This window comes from Phyllobates terribilis, unplaced genomic scaffold (genome assembly GCF_046119375.1).
Source record: "Phyllobates terribilis strain yellow unplaced genomic scaffold, ASM4611937v1 Scaffold_3__8_contigs__length_932513732, whole genome shotgun sequence".
NCBI lineage: Eukaryota > Metazoa > Chordata > Amphibia > Anura > Dendrobatidae > Phyllobates > Phyllobates terribilis.
This window is the reverse complement of record NW_027362763.1, coordinates 531338125-531365690: the sequence shown is the minus strand read 5'-3', so window position 1 is coordinate 531365690 and position 27566 is coordinate 531338125. Positions and strand designations below refer to the sequence as shown.

The 27566-nt window shown below is 45.0% G+C and overlaps 1 protein-coding gene across 7 annotated transcripts in view; it reads left to right on the top strand.

Moving 5' to 3' along the window:
• Nucleotides 1–27566, top strand: part of AHI1 (Abelson helper integration site 1) — a 280181-nt gene that overhangs the window by 250205 nt on the left and 2410 nt on the right. The gene's annotated exons all lie outside the window — the stretch shown is intronic.

The following is a 27566-nucleotide window of genomic DNA, read 5'->3' as shown; positions in this document are numbered from 1 at the left end:
ACTCCAGGTCAGACTCCGGACACGGCTGTTGGCCCACACCGGGGAATACAGGAACTGGAAGGTTTAGGCTGGCACACTGGTATGCAGACGGGGAGGTACTGGCAGGTGCAACAGGTTGGAGCACAGAGAGGATAGAACCCAGTACAGACTGGGACTTCTGGAACAGAACTGCAGAAGCGGTATACAAACACAGCAGGTTGAGAGCAAGACGAGGCCGCCAGGAGCGGAGCAAAGAGTCAGAGCAGAGCGAGGCTGCCGGAGCAGCAATCTAGAGGGAGCAGGGCGAGACTGCCGGAGCAGCGAGCAAGAGGGAGCAGGGCGAGGCTGCCGGAGAAGCGAGCAAAGGGTCAGAGCAGAGTAGGACTGCCGGAGCAGCGAGCAAAGGGTCAGAGCAAAGTAGGACTGCCGGAGCAGCGAGCAAAGGGTCAGAGCAGAGCGAGACTGCCGGAGCAGCGAGCAAAGGGTCAGAGCAGACTGCCGGAGCAGCGAGCAAGAGGGAGCATAGCGAGACTGCCAGGGCAGCGAGCAAAGGGGAGAGAGCAGAACGAGACTGCCTGAACAGTGAGAAAGAAGGAGCAGAGCGAGACTGCTGGAGCAGTGAGAAAGAAGGAGAGAGCAGAACGAGACTGCCGGAGCAGTGAGAAAGAGGGAGCTGAGCGAGACTGCCGGAGCAGTGAGGTAAAGGGAGAGAGCAGAACGAGACTGCCGGAGCGGTGAGCAAGAGCAGAGCAGGACGAGACCGCCTGGAGCGGTGAGCAAGAGCAGAGCAGGACGAGACCGCCTGGAGCGGTGAGCAAGAGCAGAGCAGGACGAGACCGCCTGGAGCGGTGAGCAAGAGCAGAGCAGGACGAGGCCGCCTGGAGCGGTGAGCAAGAGCAGAGCAGGACGAGGCCGCCTGGAGCGATGAGCAAGAGCAGAGCAGGACGAGGCCGCCTGGAGCGGTGAGCAAGAGCAGAGCAGGACGAGGCCGCCTGGAGCGGTGAGCAAGAGCAGAGCAGGACGAGGCCGCCTGGAGCGGAGAGCAAGGCAGAGCAGGGGGGACAGGGCTCTGTTCACACGGAACAGACAGGAAGGGAAAGGCAGAGCCAGATACCCACAGGGTACTTGCAGAGAAGTAGCGAGTGGACCACAAACTCACAAACGGGAGTACAGAGACAACAAGCAGGAGTTAGGTACGAGTTCAGACTCTGCAGAAAAGGGAAAGGAACGGACATAGAGAAAAAACAGGTAAAAGATAGGAGAGAGTTCAGACTGGAACTGAGTGTACGGAGGAGACCGACACTGCAGCGGAATACAGGAGCGGGTCTGGGAATACGGCCCCCAGAGAGGCGGGATGAACAGGCAAGGAGCGTGTTCAGACAGGACAGACAAGATACAGGAGCAGGTCTAGGTAATCGGCCCCTAGAAGGCGGGAGGAACAGGCTAGGAGCGTGTTCAGACAGGCCTGGAAATACAGCCTCCAGGATAGGCAGACAAGAGGCAAGGAACGTGTACAGACTGCAGGTAAGGGTACACAGATAGGACACAGTACAGACATGGGAACAGATACTGCAAGACAGGTAACATAGACAGGACCTGGCATGTCAGAGACAAAAGCCAACTGACAGGGCAAGATGCTCAGGCAGGGACTGATTGGAGCAGCTGGGTTAAATACCAGGTGACAGACAGCAATAGGCTGAGGACGCACAAGGGGTGTGACCCACAGCAGGTACAAAAAGCAGGAAGTGATCGGGCGCCGCCCTTAAGCAGCAGAAACAGACACAAACAGACAGCATGGAGGGAAGCCAGAGAGACATTCTCAAGTGCGCGCTCTTGCACAGTGGGAGATGGACCACTATGCAAAGACGCCGCCAGGTATGTTACATATATATATATATATATATATATATATATATATATATATATATATATATATATATATATATATATATATATATATGCTGTATCTAGTGTGTGTGTATGTATGTGTTTATATGTGTGTGTATATATAATATATAAACGGTATCTAATGTGTGTTTGTATTATATATATATATAATATATATATATATGAACTAGAATATAATGTATAATAACTATATATGTATAATATATGTTAACTATTGAATAAAAATCCATCTATTTACTGCCAGAAACACTTATTTTTATTTTTTTAAATTCATTTGTGTCGCTCTGCTGTATTACACTTATATACAGTTATATGAAAAAGTTTGGGCACCCCTATTAATCTTAAGCTTAATGTTTTATAAAAATTGGTGTTTTTGCAACAGCTATTTCAGTTTGATATATGTAATAACTGTTGGTCACAGTAATGTTTCTGCCTTGAAATGAGGTTTATTGTACTAACAGAAAATGTGTAATCTGTATTCAAACAAAATTTGACAGGTGCATAAGTATGGGCACCCTTATCATTTTCTTGTTTTAAATACTCCTACCTACTTTTTACTGACTTACTAAAGCCCTTTTTTTTGTTTTGTAACCTCATTGAGCTTTGAACTTCATAGCCAGGTGTATGCAATCATGAGAAAAGCTTCTTAAAGTGGCCACTTGCAAGATGTTCTCCTGTTTGAATCTCCTCTGAAGAGTGGCATCATGGGCTCCTCAAAAAAACTGTCAAATGATCTGAAAACAAAGATTATTCAACATAGTTGTTCAGGGGAAGGATACAAAAAGCTGTCTCAGAGATTTAACCTGTCAGTTTCCACTGTGAGGAACATAGTAAGGAAATGGAAGAACACAGGGACAGTTCTTGTTAAGGCCAGAAGTGGCAGGCCAAGAAAAACATCAAAAAGGCAGAGAAGAAGAATGGTGAGATCAGTCAAGGACAATCCTCAGACCACCTCCAGAGAGCTGCAGCATCAACTTGCTGCAGATGGTGTCACTGTGCATCGGTCAACAATACAACGCACTTTGCACAAGGAGAAGCTGTATGGGAGAGTGATGCGAAAGAAGCCGTTTCTGCAAGCACGCCACAAACAGTCCGCTGAGGTATGCAAAAGCACATTTGGAGAAGCCAATTTCTTTTTTGATGAAGGTCCTGTGGACTGATGAAACCAAGATTGAGTTGTTTGGTCATACAAAAAGGCGTTATGCATGGCAGCAAAAAAACACAGCATTCCAACACTTGCTACCCACAGTAAAATTTGGTGGAGGTTCCATCATGCTTTGGGGCTGTGTGGCCAATGCCGGCACCGGGAATCTTGTTAAAGTTGAGGGACGCATGGATTCCACTCAGTATCAGCAGATTCTTGACAATAATGGTCAAGAATTAGTGACAAAGTTGAAGTTACGCAGGGGATGGATCTTTCAGCAAGACAATGATCCAAAACACCGCTCCAAATCTACTCAGGCATTCATGCAGAGGAACAATTACAATGTTCTGGAATGGCCATCCCAGTCCCCAGACCTGAATATCATTGAACATCTGTGGGATCATTTGAAGAGGGCTGTCCATGCTCGGCGACCATCAAACTTAACTGAACTGGAATTGTTTTGTAAAGAGGAATGGTCAAAAATACCTTCATCCAGGATCCAGGAAATCATTAAAAGCTACAGGAAGCGACTAGAGGCTGTTATTTTTGCAAAAGGAGGATCTACTAAATATTAATGTCCCTTTTCTGGTGAGGTGCCCATACTTGTCAAATTTTGTTTGAATGCAGATTGCAGATTTTCTGTTAGTACAATAAACCTCATTTCAAGGCAGAAACATTACTGTGTCCAACAGTTATTACATATATCAAACTGAAATAGCTGTTGCAAAAACACCAATTTTTATAAAACATTAAGCTTAAGATTAATAGGGGTGCCCAAACTTTTTCATATAACTGTAAGTATCAAAGACTGACCGTCACTTTCAAACAGAGACCAGGTGTGAACTGGTGCATACTAAGAGTAGCCACCTCCATATATAACTGACAAGTAACGTAGCATTCTGTAGCGCTATAGCATGTAAACATGAAATAGGAATTGTATTACTGCTCTAGAAAATAGGAAAAAACGAAGATACTTAATACATAACTTGGCCAATTCATGTATGGAGGTGGCTTCTTAGTATGCACCTGTTCACACCTTGTCTCTGTTTGGAAATGATATACGCATATTTCTTGTTTGCATGTTATAGCATTAGAGAGTACAACTATATATGTATGTGTATGTGTGTGTATATATACACTTCTCAAAAAAATAAAGGGAACACTTAAACAGAATATAACTCCAAGTAAATCAAACTTCTGTGAAATCCAACTGTCCACTTAGGAAGCAACACTGATTGACAATCAATTTCACATGCTGTTGTGCAAATGGAATAGACAATAGATGGAAATTATTGGCAATTATCAAGACACCCTCAATAAAGGAGTGGTTCTGCAGGTGGGGACCACAGACCACATCTCAGTACCAATGCTTTCTGGCTGATGTTTTGGTCACTTTTGAATGTTGGTTGTGCTTTCACACTCGTGCTAGCATGAGACGACTCTACAACTCACAGAAGTTGCTCAGGTAGTGCAGCTCATCCAGGATGGTACATCAATGCGAGCTGTGGCAAGAAGGTTTGCTGTGTCTGTCAGTGTAGCGTCCAGAGGCTGGAGGCGCTACCAGGAGACAGGCCAGTACACCAGGAGACATGGAGGGGGCCGTAGGAGGTCAACAACCCAGCAGCAGGACTGCTACCTCCGCCTTTGTGCAATGAGTAACAGGAGGAGCACTGCCAGAGCCCTGCAAAATGACCTCCAGCTGGCCACAAATGCATGTGTCTGCACAAACGGTTAGAAACAGACTCCATGAGGGTGGTATGAGGGCCCGACGTCCACAGATGGGGGTTGTGCTCACAGCAGGATGCTTGGCATTTGCTACAGAACACCAGGATTGGCAAAGTCGCCACTGGCGCCCTGTGCTCTTCACAGATGAAAGCAGGTTCACACTGAGCACATGTGATAGACGTGACAGAGTCTGGAGACGCCGTGGAGCGTGATCTGCTGCCTGCAGCATCCTTCAGCATGACCGGTTTGGCAGTGGGTCAGTAATGGTGTGGGGTGGCATTTCTTTGGCGGGCCGCACAGCCCTCCATGTGCTCACCAGAGGTAGCCTGACTGCCATTAGGTACCGAGATGAGATCCTCAGACCCCTTGTGAAACCATATGCTGGTGCGGTTGGCCCTGGGTTCCTCCTAATGCAGGACAATGCCAGACCTAATGTGGCTGGAGTGTGTCAGCAGTTCCTGCAAGATGCAGGCTTTGAAGCTATGGACTGGCCCGCCCATTCCCCAGACTTGAATCCGATTCCGAACCCTGTTGTGCGCCCAAACAGTGGTTTTCCCCCACATATGGGATATCTGCGTGCACAGAAGAAATTGCACAACAAATTTTGTGGTCCATTTTCTCTGGTTACCCTTGTGAAAATAAAAAAATTGGGTCTGAAGTAAACATTTTGTGAAAAAAGTTAAATGTTCATTTTTTCCTTCCACGTTGCTTCAGTTCCTGTGAAGCACGTGAAGGGTTAATAAACTTCTTGAATGTGGTTTTGAGCACCTTGAGGGGTGCAGTTTTTAGAATCGTGTCACTTTTGGGTATTTCCTGTCATATAGATCCCTCAAAGTCACTTCAAATGTGATGGGGTCCCCAAAAAAATGGTTTTGTAAATTTTGTTGCAAAAATGAGAAATTGCTGGTCAACTTTTAACCCTTATAACATCCGAACAAAAAAAATGTTGGTTCCAAAATTGTGCTGATGTAAAGTAGACATGTGGGAAATGTTATTTATTAACTATTTTGTGTGACATATCTCTCTGATTTAAGGGCATGAAAATTAAAAGTTTGAAAATTGCTACATTTTTGCCAAATTTCAGTTTTTTTTTTCACAAATATACACAAGTCTTATCAAATAAATGTTACCACTATCATGAAGTACAATATGTCACGAAAAAACAGTCTCAGAATCAGTGGGATACGTTGAAGCGTTCCAGAGTTATTACCTCATAAAGTGACACTGGTCGGAATTGTAAAATTTGGCCAGGTCATTAAGGACATAATTGGCTCTGTCCTTAAGGGGTTAATGTCTTTGGACATCTGTCAACTGTGCCCCTTTAGATTTTTCAGGAAAGAAGGATTGAGCAGTTTGAATTCAAACGCTCCAACCTTTTGTTCTGCCAGGAGATAGTCATGGTCAAAAGTGATGGTACCCTTGAAATTGTTACAGAAAATGAAGGATTTCTCCTAGAAGATTATTGCAATTACACGTGTTTTGTTATACACATGTTTATTTCCTTTGTTTGAATTAGAACAACACCAAAAAAAAACTGAGAAAGTCAAATTGTACATAATTTCACACAAAATCGCAAAAATGGGCCAGACAAAATTGTTGGCACCCTCAACTTAATATTTGGTTGCACACCCTTTGGAATATACAGTAGTGTTCAAAATAATAGCAGTGTGTTCAAAAACATGAGTTAAAGGGGTATTCCCATTTCCAAGATCCTATCCCAATATGTGGTAGGGGTAATAATAGTAATATTAGCAAATCTTTCCAATTAGAAATGTAGTGCAGTTTTTCTGGTTCCCTATCTCTCTTTCCTCATGTGCAGGCATCGCAGGACCTTAGGTATCCATGGTTATGTCCACTGATAAAGTCACAGTTAGTTAGCTAGCTGCTAGTGGTCGTAACCATAGATACCTAAGGTCCTGCGATGACTGCACATGAGGCAAGAGAGATAGCGAATCAGAAAAACTATACTACATTTCTAATTGTAGGTATTTGCTAATATTATTATTATTACACCTACCACACATTGGGATAGGATTTTGGAGATGGGAATACCCCTTTAAGTACAAAATCTTTATACTAGTTTTAATTTCCATGCATTGGGAACATTGCAAACTGTTTTCTAATTCAAAACATGAAGAGAAATGTATAGAATTTTTAACTACTTTACAGAAAATAACAAAATATGAACATTGGGCTGTTCTAAAAAAAATAGCAGTGTCTGCATTTGTCATTACAAACTCAGAATATGTACTCCTTTTTTTTGAGGATTTAGCATTCCTGTGAATCACTAACCTAATTTTTAGTTGTATACCCACAGTTTTTTTTTAGAACTGCTTCACATCTATGTTGTATAGAGTCAACCAACTTCTGGCATCTGTCAACTGTTATTCCAGCCCAGGATGCTTTGACTACATCCCACAATTTTTTGCCATTTCTTGGCTGTGCCTCAGAAATGGCATTTTTATGTCACCCCACAAGTGTTCTATGGGATTAAGGTCTGGGAATTGGGCTGGCCACTCCATAACCTCAATTTTGTTGGGACTGAAAACAAGATTTTGCTCGTTTACTGGTGTGTTTAGGGTCGTTGTCCGGTTGAAACACCTATTTCAAGGGCATATTCTCTTCAACGTAAGGCAACATGACCTCTTCAAGTATTTTAATTTATGCAAACTGGTCCATGATCCCTGGTATGTGGTAAATAGGTCCAGCGCCATAGTAAGAGAAACATGCCCATATCATGATGCTTGCACCACCATGCTTCACTGTCTTCAGAGTGCAATGTGGTTTGAATGCAGAAGTTGGGGGTCGTCTGATGAACTGTCTGGGGACCTTGGACCCAAAAAAAAACTATTTTACTTTCATCAGTCCACAAAATGTTTCTCCATTTCTCTTTAGGCCAGTTGATATGTTCTTTGGCAAATTGTATCAGCTTCAGTATTTGTCTTTTTTTTTAGCAGTGGGACTTTATGGGAACTTCTTGCTAAGAGATTAGCTTCACACAGGCGTCTTCTGTCACAGTACTCACAGGTAGTTAGTTATCTGCGTGACAGCGTGTCAAATCAGGGATGTTCGTGGGTGGAGCCGATTTTTTTGGCGCGAACAAGCCAGAACCCCGAGCACGAACCAGAATTTGAAATGCTGAACAAATTCGCTCAACACTACTCACAGGTAACTTGAGACGGTTTTTGATCATCCTGGAGCTCATCATTGGCTGAGCCTTTGCCATTCTGGCTATTCTTCGATCCATTCGAATGGTAGTCTTCCATTTTCTTTCACGTCTCTCTGGTTTTGCTCTCCATTTTATAGCATTGGAGATCATTTTATCTGAACAGCCTATCACTGTCTGCACTTCTTTATAAGTTTTACCCTCTCTAATCAACTTTTTAATCTGTTCTTCTGAACAATGTCTCGAACAACCCATATTTCTCAGGCTTTCAAGGAGAAATGCATGTACAACACGTGCAGGCTTCACCCTTAAATAAGGGCCACCTGATTCACACCTGTTTCTTTACAGAATGATTGACCTCACTAATTGAACTCCACACTGCTATTATTTTGAACACACCCCCTTTCAATTAATTATTCAAATACAGACTCAAAAACATGCTGATAATGAATGCTGAGGCTGTTGGTTTTCTTAGAATCTACTGCACCAACTGGTAAATTGTTTGACATGTGGTAATATAATTTATACCAAAAACAGTGATTAATCTGGTTAGTCATATTGGACTGCTATTATTTTGAAAACTACTGTACAACTGCAATCAATCGCTACCTTACCTTTTACCGTCAACAAGCTTCTTACACCTCTCAACTGGAATTTTGGACTACTCTTCTTTTGCAAACTGCTCCAGATCTCTCTATTTGAAGGTAGACTTCTCGCAACAGCAATTTTAAGATCTCTCCACAGGTGTTCCATGGGATTTAGATCCAGACTCATTACTGGCCACCTCAGAACTCTCCAGCGCATTGTTTCTATCCATGTCTGGGTGCTACTTGAAGTATGTGTGGAGTCATTGTCCTGCTGGAAGACCCATTATCTAGGACGCAAACCCAGCTTTCTGACACTGGGCACTACATTGTGACGCAAAATCATTTGGTAATCTTCAGATTTCATTATGCCTTGCACACAGTCAAGGCACCCTGTGCAAGAGGCAGCAAAACAACCCCAAAACATCTTTTAACCTCCTCCTCCACATTTAACTGAAGGTACTATGTTCCTTTCTTTGTAGGACTCATTGTGTTTTCGGTAAACAGTAGAATGATGTGCTTTACCAAAAAGCTCTCTTGGTCTCATATGTCTACAAGATACTTTCCCAGAAGGATTTTAACTTATGTACATTTTGGAAAACTACAGTATAGCTGTTTGTCTCTGTGTCTGCAGTATGGTCCTTCTGGATCTCCTGCCATAGTGTATCCTTTCATTCAAATGTCAACGGATAGTTCGTGCTGACACTGAAGCACTCTGAGCCTGCAGGACAGCATGAATTTCTTTTGAACTTGATTGGGGCTCTTTATCCACCATTCGGATTATCCTGCTTTGCAATCTTTCGTCAATTTTTCTCTGCAATCCACATCCAGGGAGATTATCTACAGTGCCATGGATTGTAAACTTCTTGATTTATGTTGCGTAGCGTGGACAAAAGAACATCAAAGTCTCTGGAGATGGACTTGTAACCTTGCGATTGTTAATATTGTTCAACAATTTTGGTTCTCAAGTCCTCAGACAGTTCTCTTCTCTTTCTATTCTCCATGCTTTAGTGTGACACACACATACAAACAATGCAAAGAATGAGTCAACTTCTCCCCTTTTAATCTGGTTTCAGGTGTGATTTTCATATTGCACACACCTGTTACTTGCCACAGGTGAGTTTGAATGAGCATCACATGTTTGAAACAGAGTTGTGTACCCACAATTTTGGAAAGGTGCCAACAATTTTGTCCAGCCCATTTTTGGAATTGTGTGAGATTATGTCCAACTTGCATTTTTTTTCTTTTTCTTTTTTTGTGCTGTTCTAATACACACAAGGGAAATAAACATGTGTATAAACAAAACGCGTGTACCTTTTAAGGGTGCCAACACTTTTGGCCATGATTGTATGTCACTCATACAAGCATCATTCATATGTATGGGGTTGTATGCCTGTCAGTCAAACAAACTTGCATCTCACCATTGATACGGTCATATCTGTTTGTGTGATTTGTTGCTATTTTTATGATGCATTTTCAACGTATCTATTTGACTACACGTTTTTTGGAACACCTCACGTCTTCTGGGCATCCACAGTGCTTAAAAACTGACCTGTTAAATGGAAAGTATAATGGATGACCCTATGTTAAGATCCTTTTCCGTATTTGTTTTTGGACGGCAAAAAAAAGTTGTACAGACCTTGTATTTTATCCATATAATAAACAGCAGATATTGCACATACAACTGTAGACCGTTTAGGGGAAAAAATTAATGGGGCCCATAACTGAACATTTTATTTCTTTTCTTCTGCCTCTCAAATGGGTTAGAAGAACAGAAATACACACAGAAATGTGAGAACAGCCTAACATTTATTTTAGTTTCTTCAAGTTAAAGGTTTTTGCTGTTTTTTCTCTATTTGCAGTGCTGGTCAAGGCAAAACGCTAGCTGGCAATAAATGTATACTAATAGTATACGTAATGGAGAATTCTTACTGGCACCTGTTTAGATTAGATGTCTCTAGTTGACATAAGGTCTGGCTTTCTTTTAATTCGTAAACATTAATAAATAAATTCCTCTTATTCCTATAATAAACAAAACTCATAAGTTTTACAATGTCAGTGCTAGATAAAAGGTTTCAGACAGTCAAGTATATTGAAATAAAATACACTGTTCAAAAATTAAAGGGAACACTAAAATACCACATCGTAGATATCACTGAATGATATATTCCAGTTGCAAATAATTATTCACTATATAGTGGAATGCGTTGAGAACAATAAAACACAAAAAATGGTCAATGTAAATCAAAATTAATAACGCATTGAGGTCTCTATTTGCAATGATACTCAAAATCAAAGTGGAAAATCAAATTACAGACTGATCCAACTTCAGTAGAAATGCCTTAAGACAAGGAAATTATGTTCAGTAGTGTATGTGGCCTCCACATGCTTGTATGACCTCCCTACAACGCCTGGGCATGCTCCTGATGAGGCGGCAGATGTTCCCCTGAGGAATCTCCTCCTAGACCTGGATTAAAGCATCAGTCAACTCCTGGACAGTCTGTGGTGCAACGTGGCGTTGGTGGATGGAACGAGACATGATGTCCCAGATGTTCTCGATTGGATTCAGGTCTGGGGAACGTGCAGGCCAGTCCAAAGCATCAATGCCTTCATCATGCAGGAACTACTGACACACTTCAGCCAGCTGAAGCCTAGCATTATCATGCATCCGAAGGAACCCAGGGCCCACTGCACCTGCATATGGTCTTACAATGGGTCTGAGGATCTCATGACGGTACCTAATGGCAGTCAGGGTACCTCTGGCTAGCACATGGAGGGCTGTGTGACCCTCCAAAGGAATGCCTCCCCACACCATTACTGACCCACTGCCAAAACCGGTCATGCTGGAGGATGTTGATGGCAGCAGAACGTTCTCCATGGCATCTCCAGACTGTGTCATGTCTGTCACATGTGCTCAGTGCGAACCTGCTCTCATCCGTGAAGAGCTCAGGGCGTTAATGTATCTGCCAATCTTGGTGTTCTCTGGCAAATGCCAATCACCCTGCACGGTGTTGGGTTGTAAGCACAACACCCACTTGTGGACGTCGGGCCCTCATACCACCCTCATGGAGTCTGTTTCTGAGAGTTTGAGCAGACACGTGGATGTTAGTGGCCTGCTGGAGGTCATTTTGCAGGGCTCTGCCACTGCCCCTTCTTTTCCTCCTTGCACAAAGGCGGTCCTGCTGCTGGGTTGTTGCTCTCCTACAGCCCCCTCCACCTCTTCTGGTGTACTGGCCTGTCTCCTGGTATCTGCTCCGTGGTCTGGACACTGTGCTAACAGACACAGCTAATCTTCTAGCCACAGCTAGCGTTGATGTGCCGTCCTTGATGAGCTGCACTACCTGAGCAACTTCTGTGGGTTGTACTGTAGACAGTGCCTCATGCTACTGTACCTCTAGGGGTGAGAGCAATAACAAAATGCAAAAGTGACCAAAACAACAGCCAAAAAGGATGAGAGCAGAGAAATGGTTTGTGGTCACCACCTGCAGAATCACTCCTTTATAGGGGGTGTCTTGCTAATTGCCTATCATTTCTACCTGTTGTCTGTTACATTTGCACAACAGCAGGAGAAATTGATTCACAATCAGTGTTGCTTCATAACTGGACAGGTTGATTTCACAGAAGTGTGATTGACTTGGAGTTACAGTGGCATGTAAAAGTTTGGACACCCCTGGTCAAAATTACTGTTATTGTGAACAGTTAAGCAATTTGAAAATGAACTGATCTCTAAAAGGGCTAAAGTTAAAGATGATGCATTTCCGGTGTATTGTAGGCAAAAAAAATATGTATATTTCTATCTTTTACATTTTATAAATTTCAAAAAGGAAAATGGGCCGAAGCAAAAGTTTAGGCACCCTGCATGGTTAGTACCTAGTAGCCCCCCTTTTGCAAGTATCACAGCTTATAAACGCTTTTTGTAGCCAGCCAAGAGTCTTTCAATTTTTGTTAGAGGGATTTTCATCCATTCTTCCTTGGAAAATTCTTCCAGTTCTGTGAGATTACTGGGTCGCCTTGCATGCACTGCTATTTTGAGGTTGAGCCACAGATTTTCAGTGCTGTTTAGATCAGAGGACTGTGAGGGCCATTGTAAAACCTTCAGCTTGCGCCTTTTGAGGTAGTCTATTGTGGATTTTGACGTGTGTTTAGGATCATTATCCATTAGTAGAAGCCATCTTCTTTTAAACTTCAGCTTTTTACAGATGGTGTTATGTTTTCATCAAGAACTTGTGGAAATTTAAATGAATCTATTCTTCCTCTACCCGTGAAATGTTCCCCGTGCCATTGGTTGCAACACAACCCAAAAGAATTATTGATCCACCCCCATGCTTAATGGTTGGATAGATGTTCTTTCCTGAAATTCTGTGCCCTTTTTCTCCACATATACCTTTGATCATTGTGGCCAAAGAGTTCTATTTTAATCTCATTGGTCCACAAGACTTGTTTCCAAAATGCATCAAGCTTGTTTCGATGTTCTTTTGCAAACTTCTGATGCTCAATTTTATTGTGAGGAAGCAGGAGAGGTTTTCTTCTGATAACTCTTCCATCAAGGCCATATTTGTGCAGGTGTCTCTGAACAGTAGAACAATGTACCACAACTCCAAAGTCTGCTAAATCTTTCTGAAGGTCTTTTGCAGTCAAGCGGAGGTTATGATTTGCCTCTCTAGTAATCCTACGAGCAGCTCTCACTGACATTTTTCCTGGTCTTCAAGACCTTATCTTGACCTCCACTGTTCCTGTTAACTGCCATTTCTAAATTACATTTAGAACTGAGGAAAGGGCAACTTGAAAACGCTTTGCTATCTTCTTATAGCCTTCTCCTGCTTTGAGGGCCTCCACCATTTTCATTTTCAGAGTGCAAGCCAGCAGCTTAGAAGAACCTATGGCTTCTGTGGCTTCTGTTCTTTGGCACAAGGTTAGAGGAGGCTGGGTTTTTTGCATCACCTGGCCTTTCCTAACGATGATATTGATAGTGATGAAGTCATAACCCTAAAAGGCTAATTAAGGTCTGGAACCTTGGTCAAAGTTATCTGAGCACATAAATCTGCAAGGGTGCCCAAACTTTTGCATTGGCCGATTTACCTTTTTGTAATTTATAAAATGTAAAAAATGACAATATAAATATATTTTTGCCTAAAATACAAAGGAAATGTGTCATATTTAATTGTAGGCCTTTTAGAGATCACTTAATCTAAAACTTGCTTAACTGTTCACAATAACAGTAATTTTGACCAGGGGTGCCCAAACTTTTGCATGCCACTGTACATGTGTTAAGTGTTCCCTTTATTTTTTTGAACAGTGTATATGTATGTGTAGGGATTCACTTTCTCTGGTAGGCATTAGGCCTTAGGTAGCATTCAAACAGGCAGTGCAGTTTTGGTCCAAACGCATGCAGTTTTTATTGCTTTCCACAGGGTACACAGCACCAAAACAAACTCATAAACATAAATCCCTAGCCTTATCCAGGCACTAACTAAACAAAGCAGACCCTGACTATTCATAAGCGGCTGACCTAGTCCCAGCTCAGTCAAACAAAATCGCTATTGTCCAAAGCAACCACTGATACTTGCAGTTCTCCGCATACAGCCTGTGCAGACTTTTCTCAGAGAGGAATTATGTCCTGTCACTCTCTTTTGCTCCAAGACGCATCTAGTCTGGTCAGCTTACCTGAGGTGACTGACCAAGAAGAACAGCTAGCCTAGTTATATGCCAAGCTAGGTAGGTGATCTAATCAGAACTTGTAGAGCTAAGATTTAAACCTAGCCTACCTAGCTTTGCTACAGTGGATTATTATTAGCTAATATTTTCAAAGAAATACAAAAGCCACACTTGTAGCAATCGAGAGGTATTTCGGCCTTCTCCACTTTACACAATTGTTTTCTTTTTGTATATGTATTTGATGTGTCTGCTACAAGACATGTATCTTATTGAGAATTCAGACTAGGCCATCCCAAACATAAAAATTTGTTGTGATCCCATTGGTCTCTGTGAAATAATGTTAAAAAAAAGTTAAATAACATATTTGCACAGTTTTTCCATAATTTTATTCATGTTAATGTTCTTTTGCATTTTTTATTATTTTTAAACAAGCTTTTTTGATGTAAGGACCCTTTTGTCAATGCATTGTTGATATTACATTTTAGTTTAGTTATGCACTCTTTGTATTCTTGCAGTATACCTTCTATGTTTCCCAAAACTGCAATTTCTGCATATATTCACAAACTATTGTTCAGGAGTACTGTAAAACATCCAGGTGGTCATTAGCAAACATTTGACAAGCTGTGATGTGTTTTTCGGAGTGTAGTGGTTTCCTCTGTGGTAGCTTCCATGAACACTAGTGTTCACTGGTTTTATGATGGTAGCACAGATGTTATCAATGTAAAAGACATCTTCAGATCGTTAACTATTGTGCTTGGATTCTATATTACTTTGAGATTTATAACGTGTTCTTACCCTATTCTTTGTACAATTTCCACTCCTACAGACATCACTGACCTAAAGTTAACATTTTTATAGCCTTTCTGCATAAGAATCTGAATTTATTCTATAGAAAAATAAAGTATAGTGCCTTGAAAAAGTATTCAAACCCCGTGACATTTTCCACATTTTTCATCTTACACCCACAAACCTAAATGTATTTTATTGGGATTTGATTTGCTATATTAACACAAAGTAGCAAGTATTTGTGAAGTATAAAGAAAATGATACATGGTTTTCTAATTATTTTAATGAAATCTGAAAATTGTGATATGCATTTGTATTCAGCCCTCTGTAGTCTCATACCCCTAAATAAAGTCCTGAGTGACCAATTGCCCCTAGAAGTCACATAATTAGTAAATTGAGTGCAGCTGTGTGTAATTTATTTTCAGCATAACTACAGCTGTTCTGTAAAGGTCTCAGGGGTTTGTTTGAGAACAGAAGGGATCCAACTGCATCATGAAAACCAATGAACACACCAGGTAAGGAATAAATTGTGGAGAATAGTAAAGCAAGGTTAGGTTATTAAAAAAAAAAAAAAATAGCCCAAGCTCTGAGCATCTCACGGAGCACTTTTCAATCCATCATCCATAAATGTAGGGAGTATGTCATAACTGCAAACCTACAAAAACAGGACCATGCACTTAAACTGACATTTCAAGCAAGGAGAGCACTAGTTAGAGAATCGGCCAAGAGGCCGATGATCACTCTGGAGAAGCTGCAGAGATCCACAGTTAGGTGAGAGAATTTATCCACAGGACAACTATTAGTCGTATACTCCACAAATCTGGCCTTTATGGAAGAGTGGCAATAAGAAAGCCATTTTTGAAAGCAAGCCATAAAAAGTCCCATTTGCAGTTTGCAAAAAAATGTGTAGGGGGACACAGCTAGCATGTGGAAGAAGGTGCTCTGGTCAAATAAGACCAAAGTAGAACTTTTTGGGCTAAAAGCAAAACGCCATGTGTGGTTGAAAACTAACAGTGCACATCACCCTAAAAATACCACCCCCACCGTCAAACATGGTGGTGGCAGATGCTGTCAGGATGCTTTTCTTCAGGCACAAGGAAGCTAGTCAGAGTTGATGAGAAAATGGATGGCGCTAAATACAGGGCAATCCTTGGATGAAAACCTGTTAGAGGCTGCAAAAGACAAGACTGGGAGTAAATTCTCCTTCCAGCAGGACAACAACACTAAACATACTGCCAGAGCTACAATTTAATGGTTTAGGTGAAAGCATATTCATGTACTTGAATTGCCCAGTCAAAGTCCAGACCTAAATCCTATTGAGAATCTGTGGCAAGAACTGAGATTTGCAGTTCACAGATGCTCTCCATCCAATTTTACTGAGCTAGAGCTAGTTTACAAAAAAGATTGGGCAAAAATATTAGATGTGCAAGTTGGTAGAGACTTACCCTAAAAGACATGCAGCAGTGAAAAGTGGTCCTACAGCTTATTGACTCAGGTGGCTGAATATGAATGTACGTCACAATTTTAATATTTTTATTTTGAAAATAATTAGAAAACCATTTATCATTTCCTTTACACTTCACAAATACACCAACACAAAGTATCATATAAAATCCAAATAAACTATTTTTAACAAGAGTTTAGGTTATATAATTCGCGCTAAGGTAGTGAGGCGGACTCAGATTCAAGTCCGCCTCACTACCTTAGCGCGAATTATATAACCTAAACTCTTGTTACACCTACCCACTGACACACGCAGTGGTTCTGTGTCTATTAATTCGCAGCTGCTGTTAGTGATCAGCCTACAAGCTCCTCCTTTATCTAATATCATAAACTATTTGTAAGTTTGTGGGTGTAGACGTGAAAAAATGTATAAAATGTCACTGGGTATGAATATTTTTTCAAGGCACTATATCTGCCACTTGTTAGAGATAAAACAAAAGAAATTTTGTCAGCTCACTACTTTTGACAAGAGTCCCTCCTTTGCATGGAAGTCTCAGCATCAATCTGAAAAATACATAGTCCAGCATCCAGTGAGTTAATCATAAAATCATCCAACTTTATTCTAACCATGTCAAAATTCACATAAAGTCTGTATGTATGGCCTATCGGACAGGTTTCAGACTCCATGTTTAATTTCTTATTTATTATTATAGTGCCATTTATTCCATGGCACTTTACGTGTGAAAAGGGGTATACATAATAAAAAAACAAGTAAAATAATTATGAACAATACAATTCAGCGACTGGTACAGGAGGAGAGAGGACCCTGCCCGCGAGGGCTCACAGTCTACAAGGGATGGCTTTATCACAGTGTTTCTCACCGTGATCAAAATGAACCAATAGGGAAAATTCCTTGTTGTTGCCGGGCACCGGCCGGCAGATCTCGGCGGGCGCACTGCGCATGCTCCCTCCATTTTTTTTCTGCCACAAGATGCCGGAGGCAGAGGGAGGATCCGGGGGTGGTCAGAGGATGGCGGAGGTACCGGGTGGGCTTGGGGGGGCTTCATTTCTCTCTCCTCTGACATGTATATCATGTCAGAGGAGAGAGAAATGATTGTAAACCACGGGCACACTTTTTTTTTTGTGATCGCTGTTATTCAGTGAATATCGGCAATCACATGACAGGGGACCATTAAAAACGGCCCTGATCATATTTTCCGACTCTGGAGGGCGCTACAGCCTTATTCATCAGCGACGCCTTTTCACGGCGCTGAGGAATAAGTACCCTTAACTGCCGCCGTAAAAATGCGTTATGGCGGTCATTAAGGGGTTAAAAGGCTCCTTTTTGCTATGTATCCAAATAGGTATCAGCTTTGCACTCTCTGACTATTTCAGTGTGCAGTCACATGAACTAATGTTTCCCTGGAGAGCACTGGTCTTCATTCACACAGTACTAAAGGTAAAAAAACAGGAACTTCCTGGAACCAATGTAAAAAAACACATACCGTAGCTGCTGATTTCTGAAATTGTGATTAATACTTGATTAGAGCATTTTCACAATTTTTGTGGATAGAAAGTGGAGACTGCCTTTAAAGGGAACCTGTTTGATGATGCCCTTACCAAGAACAGCATGAATTATAGCCTATGTGATTGCAGCCAGGTATATCTTTCTCTTAAAAGCTCTGGCGTTTCAGAACTAAATATACTTTATAGGTCCGGTTAGGGACCGTAGCTGAGACAAGACTAGCCTGGCTCTGTCCCCTGTCGTCTCTTCCCTGCTAGAGGTGACAGATCTCTTGCTATGGGAGAGACTTGTAAATCAGCGAGGGTGGCACTGGAGCAGACTCATCAGTGGCTATGGTCCCCAACCAGATCATTAAAGTATATTTTCTCTGAACTATACGTGGGTGCAATCATGGAAACACAACATATAGTTATAGAAGGTCAGAATACATGTATTCATAAAAGTAAAAAACTTTATTTAACAAGCAAATGGTTACATGGTGGCACTGAAGAAAACGGGTGCCCACACTGCATAGCATCAGATACAATAATTATATAAATACATAAATGGTTAAAAAAATATATATCCTGAACCACACAGGAGCTAATCATACACAAGCGAGAAACAACCATGCATGTGGTACATCATGCATACATAGTACAACATGTTGATGAACACACAGAAAGAGTAACAAGTAAAAAGTTGTGCTCAGTAGGTAAAGATGTCATATACAATATAGCCCAACAGACAAACCTAATGATGTGGTCAGCATAGTCCCTATAGTAGAGAATAATACATAAGGGGTGTAACTAATGTTGGGACGTGAGATTTAGGTACTGAATAAACCACATGGGGACTAGATGCACACAACAACTTATCACTGACCAACAGTATACATGTAAGACAGTTGAATTAAAGGTGGTAAAGTATTCGTATAAAAGGCTATGAATAGGTGAAGGCCCTGCACATGCTGGTTAGATGGTATAAATCATGTAAACCAAAGAGTGCAAGTTGGGAAGAAGGTATAAAAGAATAAAGACTACTACCTTGGTGGGCTTGAACACTGAGTGTGGCGCACACCCCGACGCACGTTTCGGAATAATCTCTTCGTCCCTGAATTATATTTGATTCATGCTACTGCATTCACATCTTTACCTACTGATAACAATCTTTTTACTCGTTACTCTTACTGTGTGGTCATCAACACGCTATACTATGCATGATGTCGACCAAAAAAACAGAGTTGCAGATTTATTGAAAAGTAGGAGAATTTTTAAAACATGCTATTTAAAAAAGCAACATGGCATCTACGCATTTCAAACGCACATGGTGTTCTTTGTCTGAGCAGCTGAGATAAAAAACGATGTGTGCTTTTTGAAACTCGTAGCTGCCATGTTGCTATTTTTAAATAGCATGTTTTAAAAGTTCTCCTATTTTTCAATAAATCAGCAAATTTACAAGAAGCTGGATCAACTCTATTTTTTTGGACATAGTCATACCTGGTCCGGTTGATCCTGTGCTTCTATGCGCCTATAGCTTGGGTGAACTAGTTTTTCTTTTTTCTTACTATGCATGATGTACCACATGCATGGTTGTTTCTCGCTTGTGTATGATTAGCTCCTGTGTGGTTCAGACCAAAAGTTTGGACACACCTTCTCATTTAAAGATTTTTCTGTATTTTCTTGACTATGAAAATTGTACATTCACACTGAAGGCATCAAAACTATGAATTAACACATGTGGAATTACATACTTAACAAAAAAGTGTGAAACAACTGAAAATATGTCTTATATTCTAGGTTCTTCAAAGTAGCCACCTTTTGCTTTGAGGACTGCTTTGCACACTCTTGGCATTCTCTTGATGAGCTTCAAGAGGTAGTCACCGGAAATGGTTTTCCAACAATCTTGAAGGAGTTCCCAGAGATGCTTAGCACTTGTTGGGCCTTTTGCTTTCACTCTGCGGTCCAGCTCACCCCAAACCATCTCGATTGGGTTCAGGTCTGGTGACTGTGGAGGCCAGGTCATCTGGCGTAGCACCCCATCACTCTCCCCCTTGGTCAAATAGCCCTTACACAGCCTGGAGGTGTGTTTGGGGTCATTGTCCTGTTGAAAAAGAAATGATGGTCCAACTAAACGCAAACCGGATGGAATAGCATGCCGCTGCAAGATGCTGTGGTAGCCATGCTGGTTCAGTATGCCTTCAATTTTGAATAAATCCCCAACATTGTCAAAAGCAAAGCACCCCCACACCATCACACCTCCTCCTCCATGCTTCACGATGGGAACCAGGCATGTAGAGTCCATTCGTTCACCTTTTCTGCGTCGCACAAAGACACGGTGGTTGGAACCAAAGATCTCAAATTTGGACTCATCAGACCAAAGCACAGATTTCCACTGGTCTAATGTCCATTCCTTGTGTTCTTTGTAGCGCCGGCGTCCCTGCCCTCTGCTAGGCAGGGACGCTGTTCCCCTCACCTCCCTGCTCCGTGCCCGGCGTCCTCCTCCCGCTCTGCTGGCAGCGCGCGCTCCTTCCCGTCCACTGTGCTTAGGGCGCGCGCGCGCTCTCCCTCCCTCTTAAAGGGGCCGCGCGCGCCGTCCTAAGGAGTCCCCGGCCAATGGCCGGAGGACTTCACCATATATAAGGCACCTCCTCCAAAATGGAGGTGCCCGAGCAATGTTGTTGCACTGTTCACTACTCTGCTTCAGCCCTCAGGTCCCGTTGCCAGTTACCTGCCAGATTCCTGCCTGATTATCTGCTACCTGCCTGCTAGTCTGAGGTCCGACGGTCTGCCTTACTACTCCTGTCAGTCTGTCTAAGGACCAGCCTGCCCGCTCACCTGGGAGCGCACATCAGCCACCTGCCTGCTTGCCTGAGGTCCGACGGTCTGCCTTCCAACTCCTGTCAGTCTGTCTATGGACCAGCTTGCCCGCTCACCTGGGAGCACACACCTGCTACCTGCCTGCTAGTCTACCTGGAGGCTCCGCCGTCACGTGCTGTGACCACCTGCCTGTCCAGTGACTCCTGCTCGCTCACCTGGGAGCGCTCATCTGCTGCCTGTCTGCTAGCCTACCTGGAGGCTCTGCCGTCACGTGCTGTGACCACCCACCTGTCCAGAGACTTCTGCCCGCTCACCTGGGAGTGCTCATCTGCCGCCTGTCTGTTGGTCTTCCTGGAGGCTCCGCCGTCACATGCTGTGACCACCCGTTCATCCAGAGACTCTCGCCTGCTCACCTGGGAGCTCACGTCTATCATCAGCCGCCACAGGTCGTACCAACCCTTTACCTAGAGACTGCCCCGGTCACTTGCCGTGACCATCTGCCCGTTCATCCAGAGACTGCCCCGGTCACTTGCCGTGACCATCTGCCCGTTCACTCAGAGACTGTCCCGGTCACCTGCTGTGACCTCCTGCCCATCTTCCCTGGTCGCCACCCGCTCCCTCACAAGGACTGCCCCCTTGTATAGTAGCTCAGAGGTTCCGCCTCCCAGACCCGTTACAGTTTGCTCGGGCCATGGAACCCGGTGGCACCCAAGCTCCCTCGCTCTCGGACCTGTGTCATGAACTGTCCCGTCAAAGGTCCCAACAGGAGTCCATCCTGGGTCACCTGCGGAATGTCAATACTCGCCTGGACACTCTGACTGCTCCACCAGCAACCTCCGCCAGTGCCATGTCTCGCAATCCGGCAGCTCCGCTGCCCACTAATACCATGGTATCCTACCCCGGCTTTCTGCACCTCCTCGCTTCGGAGGCGAGTCCGCCCAGGCTCGGGGCTTCATAAATCAGTGCACCCTGCACTTTGAACTATTGTCCCACCAGTTTAACTCCGACCGGGCCAAAATTGCATTCATCATGTCCCATCTCACCGGGGAGGCCCTGGCCTGGCTAAATCCTCTATGGGAGAGAGGAGACCCCCTGGTGTCCAACTTGCCTGCTTTTCTCACGGCTTTCCGGAAAGTCTTCGACGAACCCGGACGGAAGACCTCATCCGCATCATCACTGCTACGCCTCCGTCAGGGAAGTCTCACCGTGGGCCAATATGCCATACAGTTCCGTACCCTTGCCTCGGAGCTGGCCTGGGATAACGACGCTCTGGTATCCGTCTTCTGGGAGGGTCTGTCCGGCCGTATTAAAGATGAACTTGCCGGTCGGGACATTCCTACCACTCTCGATGACCTAATAACTCTTGCCACCCGGATTGACCTACGGTTCCAGGAGCGTGCCAAAGAGGTCACCCGTGAGAGGAGGTTACCATGTCTAGCTCCTACTTTTCAGAAACCCGTCACTCCCTCCGTCTCTACCCAGGTACACTCTCCTGAGTCTATGCAGGTTGACCAGACCAAGATGGTCAAAACCAGTCAGGACTTACGCCGTGCCGAAGGGAGCTGCTTCTACTGTGGCAGTAAGGAGCACCGGATCAGTGCCTGCCCGGAGAGGTCGGGAAACGCCTGTGTCTAGGTTGGCTCAGAGAGGTCAACCTAGACAAGAATAAATCCTCTCCATCTCTGCTGCTGTCAGTCTCAATCGTCTGCGGGGAGAATCGTTATTTCGAACTAGCCCAACTTGACTCTGGAGCAGCCAGGAATCTTATTTCACAGTCCCTGGTAGAGAAATACCGCATCCCCACCAAACCTCTGACTGTACCCTTGTCTGTTGCTGCCGTGGATGGGGGCCTCTTACCACGCCCCATCCAACTCATCACTGAATCCATTACTCTGCAGGTGGGAATGCTGCATTCTGAGAGTATCTCCTTTCATGTTCTGCCTGGACTCTCTCACGCCCTCTTGCTAGGCCTATCTTGGCTCCAGAGACATGCACCCGTGCTTGACTGGCAGACCGGAGAAGTCCTTCGCTGGGGACAGGACTGCCATAATACCTGTCTGGTTCCCGTCCATCCCGTCCGTCCTTCTCCTACCCCAGCTAATCTACCTGGACTTCCGATTCCTTATTGGTCTTATGCTGATGTCTTTAATAAAAAGGAAGCAGAGACACTACCTCCTCACAGACCATACGACTGCCCTATCGACCTGTTACCTGGTACTACTCCTCCCCGTGGGCGTATTTATCCTTTATCCGCTGCTGAGACCCGGTCGATGTCCGAATATATTGAGGAGAATCTGGCCAGGGGATTCATCCGGAAATCTACCTCCCCGGCGGGAGCAGGCTTCTTTTTCGTCAAAAAGAAGGACGGCTCTCTCCGTCCCTGTATAGACTATAGAGGCCTTAACCAGATCACGGTGAAGAATAAGTACCCCCTTCCGCTCATTCCGGAGTTATTTGATCGTCTGAGGGGGGCTAGAATCTTCACCAAACTGGACCTCCGTGGGGCGTACAACCTGGTTCGTATCCGTCAGGGGGATGAATGGAAGACGGCATTCAACACCCGGGACGGCCACTATGAATATCTGGTAATGCCCTTTGGTCTCTGTAACGCTCCTGCCGTCTTTCAAGAGTTGGTCAATGACATCTTCCGGGACCTTCTCTACTCCTGCGTAGTGGTGTACCTGGACGACATCTTGGTCTTCTCTCCGGATCTCCAGACTCACCGGAGGGACGTTCGTCAGGTCCTGCTCAGGCTCAGGCAGAATCACCTCTTCGCTAAATACGAGAAATGCCTCTTTGAGTAGACCTCGCTTCCGTTTTTGGGCTACATTATTTCTCAGACCGGCCTACGAATGGATCCAGAGAAACTGTCTGCCATCGAGAAATGGCCTCGACCGGAGGGGTTGAAGGCCATTCAGCGATTCCTGGGCTTCGCCAACTACTACCGCCTCTTCATACCACACTTCTCTTCCCGGACTGCCCCAATTTCCGCGCTCACCCGTAAGGGTACTAATCCCAAAGAGTGACCGCCCGAAGCAGAGGAGGCCTTTCTTTCCCTAAAACAGGCCTTCTCTTCCGCCCCGGTGCTGCATCGCCCGGACGGCAACAAGCAGTTCTTCCTGGAAGTTGACGCCTCCTCCTCTGGAGCCGGAGCTGTACTTACTCAAAAATCATCTTCCGGGAGAATGGTAACTTGTGGCTTCTTCTCCAAACTCTTCTCCTCTTCTGAGCGCAACTATTCCATAGGAGACCGAGAGTTATTGGCCATCAAACTGGCATTGGAGGAGTGGCGTTACCTACTCGAGGGGGCTCTTCACCCGGTAATAATTTACACTGACCACAAGAACTTGGCTTACCTCCAGCATGCCCAGAGACTTAACCCGCGCCAAGCCCGGTGGTCCTTGTTTTTTGCTCGCTTTGATTTTGTTCTTCATTTTCGCCCGGCTGACAAAAACGTCAAAGCAGATGCCTTGTCCCGATCCTTTCTGGTGTCCGATCTCGAGGAAGAACCTAAACATATCATCGATCCCGCCAGAGTAATGCAGGTGGCTCCCGTGAGCCTAAATCGTCTCCCTCCCGGTAAGACGTTCGTATCAGTACCTGATCGGGAGAAGATCCTACACTGGGGTCACTCGTCTAAACTAGCTGGCCACGCCGGTCAGAAAAAGACCCTCCAGCTTATTGCCCGGCACTACTGGTGGCCTACCCTGCACAAGGACGTAATAGACTTTGTTTCTGCCTGTGTGTCCTGCGCCCGCAACAAAGTCCCGAGACACCTGCCAGCCGGTCGCCTTCTTCCGCTTCCTGTGCCTGCTGCCCCCTGGCAGCATATTGCTATGGACTTCATAACTGATCTCCCCGTCTCTGCCGGTTGTACGGTCATTTGGGTGGTCGCTGACCGCTTTTCCAAGATGGCTCACTTTATTCCCCTGCCTGGTCTCCCGTCTGCACCCGAGCTGGCTAAAGACTTTATCCGCCACATCTTCCGTCTTCATGGCCTGCCCCTCCACATCGTGTCGGATCGTGGGGTACAGTTCACCTCACGTTTCTGGAGAGCCACTTGTAAACTGCTAGACGTCACCCTGGACTTCTCTTCCGCTTACCACCCACAGTCTAATGGTCAAGTGGAGCGGATCAATCAGAACCTGACCAGTTACCTCCGGCACTTCGTTAATGCCCATCATTCTGACTGGGTGGATCTCCTACCATGGGCCGAGTTCTCCTATAACAATCACGAGAGCGAATCCTCTTCCAAATCCCCGTTTTTTGTAGTCTTCGGTCAGCATCCTCGGATTCCTTTTCCTGTCTCCACCTCTGTGGACAACCCGGCTGCGGAATCTCTCGTTAGCAAATTTTCCTCCATTTGGGAGAGTACCCGATCCGCACTCCTCCAGTCGTCCGAACGGATGAAAAGACACGCTGACAAAAAACGCCTGGATCCTCCACAATTTCGTCCTGGAGATAAAGTCTGGCTCTCGTCTAAATATGTCCGACTCAAGATACCTTCTTACAAGTTAGGGCCTCGGTTCATCGGTCCTCTGGAGGTCATCAGTCAGATCAACCCGGTGGCCTATAAATTAAAACTCCCAGCCAACTTACGGATCCCTAACTCCTTCCATGTATCTCTCCTCAAACCTGTGGTACTTAACTCTTTTTCCAAGTCTACAGGTACGCCTCCTGCTCCGGTTTCTGCTGAGGACGAGTTTGAGGTAGAGAACATTCTTGCCACCAAAAGGGTAAGAGGAAAGACCTTTTTTCTAGTGGATTGGAGGGGGTTTGGTCCTGAGGAGAGAACGTGGGAGCCCCGGGAGAACATCCATGCCCCTCTTATCCTAGCTAAATTTCTGTCTGGCCTAAAAAAGGGGGGGCCTAAAGGGGGGGTACTGTAGCGCCGGCGTCCCTGCCCTCTGCTAGGCAGGGACGCTGTTCCCCTCACCTCCCTGCTCCGTGCCCGGCGTCCTCCTCCCGCTCTGCTGGCAGTGCGCGCTCCTTCCCGTCCACTGTGCTTAGGGCGCGCGCGCGCGCTCTCCCTCCCTCTTAAAGGGGCCGCGCGCGCCGTCCTAAGGAGTCCCCGGCCAATGGCCGGAGGACTTCACCATATATAAGGCACCTCCTCCAAAATGGAGGTGCCCGAGCAATGTTGTTGCACTGTTCACTACTCTGCTTCAGCCCTCAGGTCCCGTTGCCAGTTACCTGCCAGATTCCTGCCTGATTATCTGCTACCTGCCTGCTAGTCTGAGGTCCGACGGTCTGCCTTACTACTCCTGTCAGTCTGTCTAAGGACCAGCCTGCCCGCTCACCTGGGAGCGCACATCAGCCACCTGCCTGCTTGCCTGAGGTCCGACGGTCTGCCTTCCAACTCTTGTCAGTCTGTCTATGGACCAGCTTGCCCGCTCACCTGGGAGCACACACCTGCTACCTGCCTGCTAGTCTACCTGGAGGCTCCGCCGTCACGTGCTGTGACCACCTGCCTGTCCAGTGACTCCTGCTCGCTCACCTGGGAGCGCTCATCTGCTGCCTGTCTGCTAGCCTACCTGGAGGCTCTGCCGTCACGTGCTGTGACCACCCGCCTGTCCAGAGACTTCTGTCCGCTCACCTGGGAGTGCTCATCTGCCGCCTGTCTGTTGGTCTTCCTGGAGGCTCCGCCATCACATGCTGTGACCACCCGTTCATCCAGAGACTCTCGCCTGCTCACCTGGGAGCTCACGTCTATCATCAGCCGCCACAGGTCGTACCAACCCTTTACCTAGAGACTGCCCCGGTCACTTGCCGTGACCATCTGCCCGTTCATCCAGAGACTGCCCCGGTCACTTGCCGTGACCATCTGCCCGTTCATTCAGAGACTGCCCCGGTCACTTGCCGTGACCTCCAGCCCGTTCACTCAGAGACTGTCCCGGTCACCTGCTGTGACCTCCTGCCCATCTTCCCTGGTCGCCACCCGCTCCCTTACAAGGACCGCCCCCTTGTATAGTAGCTCAGAGGTTCCGCCTCCCAGACCCGTTACATTCTTTAGCCCAAACAAAGCTCTTCTGCTTGTTGCCTGTCCTTAGCAGTGGTTTTTTAGCAACTATTTTACCATGAATGCCCGCTGCACAAAGTTTCCTCTTAACAGTTGTTGAAGAGATGTGTCTGCTGCTAGAACTTTGTGTGGCATTGACCTGGTCTCTAATCTGAGCTGCTGTTAACCTGCGATTTCTGAGGCTGGTGACTCGGATAAACTTATCCTCAGAAGCAGAGGTGACCCTTGGTCTTCCTTTCCTGGGGCGGTCCTCATGTGAGCCAGTTTCTTTGTAGCGCTTGATGGTTTTTGCAACTGCACTTGGGGATACTTTCAAAATTTGCCCAATTTTTCAGACTGACTGACCTTCATTTCTTAAAGTAACGATGGCCACTCGTTTCTCTTTACTTAGCTGCTTTTTTTCTTGCCATAATACAAATTCTAACAGTCTATTCAGTAGGACTATCAGCTGTGTATCCACCAGACTTCTGCACAACACAACTGATGGTCCCAACCCCATTTATAATGCAAGAAATCCCACTTATTAAACCTGACAGGGCACACCTGTGAAGTGAAAACCATTTCCAGTGACTACCTCTTGAAGCTCATCAAGAGAATGCCAAGTGTGTGCAAAGCAGTCATCAAAGCAAAAGGTGGCTACTTTGAAGAACCTAGGCTATAAGACATATTTTCAGTTGTTTCACACTTTTTTGTTAAGTATATAATTCCACATGTGTTAATTCATAGTTTTGATGCCTTCAGTGTGAATGTACAATTTTCATAGTCACGAAAATACAGAAAAATCTTTAAATGAGAAGGTGTGTCCAAACTTTTGGTCTGTACTGTATATTTTTT